This window comes from Ascaphus truei, chromosome 7, assembly GCF_040206685.1.
Source record: "Ascaphus truei isolate aAscTru1 chromosome 7, aAscTru1.hap1, whole genome shotgun sequence".
NCBI classification, from domain to species: Eukaryota; Metazoa; Chordata; class Amphibia; order Anura; family Ascaphidae; genus Ascaphus; species Ascaphus truei.
Window position 1 is genome coordinate 67825581 of NC_134489.1, and position 5674 is coordinate 67831254.

A 5674-nucleotide genomic window follows, 5' to 3' on the forward strand; every position below is an offset into this window, starting at 1 on the left:
ACATGTCACTTCTTGCAAAAGTTCCTGAGCATCCGACAGTCTATTGGCTCTCTCTGCCAGCTCAGCCCGAACTCGATCCCTCTCTGTTACCTTGACCTGGAGTTCCTGAAGGTGCACTTCCACCTTCTTCCTTTTGTGCTTAGAGTCTCCCTTACCCTGCAGAAGATCCTTGACCTCATTGGCCAGCTCATTGCGCTCATTCCCTAGTGACTGTTTGGCCTTCTGCAAGTTGCCTTTCAACCGTTTGGTCTGAACCAGCTCCTACACAGCCTGAGATTGTTTCTGCCTGAACTCCTGGATTTGTGCTTCATATTTCCGTGCCTCCTCATCAAGGGTCTTCTTCATCTGAGAAACCTCCTGCTGGGCAGCAGTAGAGTCAAACATGTCCTCCAGCTTAGTCTTCAGGGCCTCAAGCTCCTCGTCCAGGTCACGCTTTTGTGTCTCTGCCTTATTGCGGCCAGCACGCTCAGACTCCAGGTCCTCCTCGTTTATCTGTCTCCTGTGCATGTAATGTGCTCGGTCCAACATCTCCTGTAACACTTGTGCTTTGTTCTCCAATGCAGAGTTCTGTTTCTGATATTGGCTCAGTTGCGAGGTTAAAATATCTACCCTCAGTTTGGTTTCCAGAATCTCTTCCTGAGTTGTGCTGGCATAATAGCTGTTCATTGCTGCGGCAAGCTGTGCGTTCTCCAACTTGGCACTGAATGTCTGTCCAGCTGTTCCTTGTAATCTGCAATTTGTTCCTTGTGGTCCTTCATCGGGTCTTGCTGAGCCTCTGCCAGGTTAGGCTGTGCTTATCGTGCTGGCGACGTCACGTCAAAACAAATGCATTGCTGCAGTCACGTGCGCTTATAGTAAGCGCAATACGACGGCGCGATGGCTTGGTCGCGATCGCTGGAAGTCATCTCAATTTGATTTTTCCAGCGACCGTAGCCTGATGTCGCCATCGCATCGCTGGCACGATAAGCGTAGCCTTACTTTTGAATTCTGTCCGACGGCCGTAATCTATTTCTACTATCCTAGTCTCGTGCCATTTCTTTATCTCCCTGACATCTTGTTCATGGACGTTCTTTTCAAACGCCGGTTGCTCTTGAAGATTTTGCGTTTTATTTTCTAAATCAACTTTCCACAGCATTTCATCGTGCATCTGTTTTGCGGTATCACTTATAGAGCATTCAAGACAAGCTATTTGAGTTCTCAGATTTGAAGCTATCCTTTTGCACTTCTTTTCCACTCAGTGCAGTTGCCAGTTAAGCTTCTTTGGAGTGGAGTCGCGATTCCACATCTCTCAGCTGATTCAGTGCAAGGCTTAAATCTGTTTCCTTTATTACATTTCTGGCCTGTAGCTGTCGGTGCACCTCCTGGACCTTGGCCAGCTGCATCTGGGCCCTCTCATTGGCCATGTGGTCCAGCAGCTTGCGGACATCGGCCATCTCGGTTTCATAACGCAGTGTCAGGCCAGCCACCTGGCGGCTGGACACTTCCTCCCTCTCGTCCTTTTTGATGAGCTGTATCTTGAGCTCAGCAATCTGTGCCTATAGCTCTGAAATTTGATCATGTAAGTCGTGGAGTTGCCATCCAACTTCCGGCGAGTCTTCTCCAGCACTTGGCGCTGCTTCTCGTCTCGCCAAAGACTGTCTTCTAGGTCAGAGATCACAGGCTCATGCTTGTTCTTAAGTTTTGCTTCCAGTGGAGAAGCCTCCACTTAAGTTTGGCTTCTCCTCGGCATCCACCTGTTTCACCTTGGCCTCTTGCAGATCCGCACGCAGCTCTTGCAGCTGGCTTCACAGTCTTGTGTACGTGTCTAGGGAGACATGTTCTTTATGCAGAATTATTTCTGTAGTGCTTCCTGCACTTCTAATTTTTCCTGTGTCAACTGTTTCTTTACTTTACCAAGCTCTGCTTTCAGTGCGTGAGCCTCTTGCTGAGGAACTTCTAGCTCTGTGATGAAGTTTTGAATGTCTTTCTGGGATATTTCATAGTACAGTTTCCAGTCAGCACTCCTTTTGTCCGACTCGCTCGGCTTTCCTCTCCTGGTGGTAACAGTAGTCTTTGTATTCTCCATAGACACACACTTAGCGACAGCCACCGACAGGCCCCTCTGTAGCTCAGCCTCGGCTTCTCACTCTTTATATAATTGCACGCGGAGAAGAGAGCAGGCCATGCCTGGTACTTTGCAGCACCTTTTCAGTGCGACTCAAGGAATCCTCCAATCTTCCGAGTCTGCCAGTCAATCTGGGCTGCAGTACATCTCGGTTCCTTTCAAACACACATTTTCCTGACATCCCAGGACCATCTCTAAACATGTCTGCAACTTCCCCTGCAAGTTCAGGAGTTCTTCTCTTTTCCTTTTGACTACAGCGAGTCGCTTGCTGCTGTAGTTGCTTAGCTCGCTGGAAAAAATATTCCTCTTGCTGCTAGACTGTCTTTTTCGCGGGTCCCCATAGGAGTCCTCATCATCATCCTCATCATACAACCTGAAGGGATGCTCATGCCTTAAAGGACATTGTTTATTGTGGCCAGGCATACCACACAAAAACAAATTGCGTTCTCCATTTTTCACTTTCAGGTGTATTCTTCACCTTGACCTCTGGAGGCACTATTTCCCCACCTTCCCCTGTGCATGCTGTAAGCACAACTTAGTGGGACAGGCTTCATTCGCAGAGTCTGTATTTCACTTCGGCTGGGCGGCCATTTAAAATTCCTGCATTTATTCTCAAATAGAGAAGAAATAAGGGGAGCGCAAAATCAGATGGAGAATCAATAATAAATCAGCTAGATCTGAGATATTAAACAATCACAGATTGTGAGAAATATGCATAGATGCTGTTGGGGCAACAATAATAGGGAAAAGGTGATAGTAATAATAATAATAGTAATGGTGGTACTACTTACACGGCCATGTGTAAGCAATGGAGTCCGAAATGGTTTCTTTAAGGTATTCCTCTGACTGCTGAGTCCGCAGTTTCCCTAGGATCTACAGCTGGTAACTTCGGTGTGTGAAGGATGTGAGTTCTCCCAGTCACATGGAAGTCTCACAGTGCCAAACAGTATGCACAGAAAGATGGTGTTTTTAGCAAAGGCAGATCAGTTTATTGCACATAAGTAATAAAGAACTCACATATAGAACTCTATGATCATTGAGCCTGAGGAAGCAGAGGATCCTGCGAAACGCGTTGTTCTCATCTGCATGGGCTTTTGACACTTGACTGCCACATACCTCTCTGATTGAGCTATGTTCTAGCACTGAATACCGGACGCTGTAGGGGGAACCCATCTGTGCCACAGCGATCCATGACTCTACTGTCGCCGCCGGAGAAAAGTTTTATATGTTTATATGTTCGTCCCTGGCTATTTACATTTGCTCGGAAAGATACTAACAGAAAGGAATTTAGCATTGTTTGTGGAAAGGTTGCAATCTATGTTTCGTATGTAGAAGATTCCAGAGTACCAGAAGGCCGAGATAGGTGTCTTAAAACTAAGTGGAGAGGCTTCTAAGGAAGTGAAATTCTTACTGCCAGCCGAACAGGAAAGTGCTGAACAAATATTGAGGTATCTTCAAGAGATCTATTAAGCAAATATATAGTGTCAACATTAAAAGCATAATTCTACTCATTCAAACAGAAGCCAATTGAGACTTTAAGAGCCTATGCCAACAATCTTAGAAAATCCTTAAATAGGTTAGGAAAGAGAGAACCAATGAAATCATAGCATTCTATTCAGAAATTAATTCAACAATTTGTTGCAAGAGGAAAGTCTGTTGAAGCTTCAATTACAGAATCCAGAAGACAGTTTTATATGATTTAAGGGAACAGCCCAGAGTTTATAAGCAGATTCCAATATTTTTTATTGTAGTCATGATTACCCCTTGGACTCCAGACAAGTATTATCTTCATCCATCGATGGCCATTACTTCTTACAATATGATTGGCCCACTGCTATTTTAATTTCCTCCACTATGTAATGACATCACAGACTTTTGTTTGCTTCCAAACACGTTTATTATTGTTCCTGTCTCTTTGGGTAATACCCAGCATACATACAGGCATACCCCGCATTAACGTACGCAATGGGACCGGAGCATGTATGTAAAGCGAAAATGTACTTAAAGTGAAGCACTACCTTTTTCCCACTTATCGATGCATGTATTGTACGGCAATCGTCATATACATGCATAACTGATGTAAATTACTCATGTGTAACAGGCTCTATAGTCTCCCCGCTTGTGCACAGCTTCGGTACAGGTAGGGAGCCGGTATTGCTGTTCAGGACGTGCTTAAAGCGCATGCGTGAGCTGCCGTTTGCATATTGAGCGAGATGTACTTACTCGCGAGTGTACTTAAAGTGAGTGTCCTTAAAGCGGGGTATGCCTGTACTGTATTTTCATACTTCTTTAAGTTGTCTGAAGCTTCTGAATTATTTTCACACACAGAATTTACTAGACAAACACTTTGCTTTTGAGGTATAAAGTAAGGATCCTTTAAAAGATTATCATGTTTTTTCCAAATGTGATCCATCCCATCTGTAATCTTCTATTGATTTCAATCAAAAGGTGCCATACATTGATACCTGATAGCCAATGTAGACTATTTTGTAGTATTTCGTAAGGGTAGATACTACTTTATATTAGTCATTTATTGCCTGCTTGTTTTCATGTAATTGATGTTGGTGAGTAAATTATATCCTGTTCTTGAAGATCCATGCATGAGATATTTGAACATATATTTTAGCTATAGAGTTTTTTAAATTAATATTTTTAAGAATATCTAGTGTAAATTGCTTTTATGCAAATTATTATTAAATTTATTGATTGTTGCCAGCATTTTTGTGTTGTTCTTTACCTTTATAATTTAGTAATCCTCATGGGCCAACTTAATTATGCAGTTAGAAGTATCTGATTTCAACAAGCTGAGTGATGAGATGGAAATGTCACCAGGACTCATGACGACACAGAAAAAAGAGGTTCAAATACAGTACACAAATAAGTGAATGAATCAAAGAAAATTAAAGCTATGTTCTAGTGTGACAAGTCATTATATATATATATATATATATATATATATATATATATATATATATATATATATATATATATATATATGACACACAAAAGATGCCGCCGTCAAATCACCCCTATTTGACTAAGTAATCAGATAACCAAAGGTCAGGGTAAAAAGTGACCCCCTGGTGGTGCTACCGACCCAAGGGAATTATATAACTAAGAAAAAGAAAAAGTAGGGTCAAAGAGGTGCACTCAAACACTGAATAATGAAAAATAGAAAAAAATGGACTTTATTAGCAAAAAGTATAAAAAAACACATAACACATGTTATGCTATATTTGCAATAATATATTGTTATCTTGTTTTGGTTCTTACCGGACCTATTGTACCTCTTTGGTGTTTCTACGCTGTGTCACATAGTGATTTGTCATACAATCTGTGTGGGTCTGTTTTATGTGTTTTTTATACTTTTTGCTAATAAAGTCCATTTTTTTCTATTTTTCATTATTCAGTGTTTGAGTGCACCTCTTTGACCCTACTTTTTCTTTTTCTTAGTTATATATATATATATATCACACGCAAATCCAGAAACGCACTACAGCTTCCATGTCATAAAGACAGATGCTTGTCCAATAGTCCAAAATCGCCAGGTTTGACACTGGCAAAGAGAGA

At 42.0% G+C, this 5674-nt stretch overlaps 1 pseudogene; it reads right to left on the reverse strand.

The window, feature by feature from the left end:
* Positions 1 to 261: 261 nt before the first annotated feature.
* LOC142499996 (lamin-A-like) lies at positions 262 to 2065 on the reverse strand (annotated as a pseudogene).
* Between the last annotated feature and the right edge of the window lie 3609 nt (positions 2066 to 5674).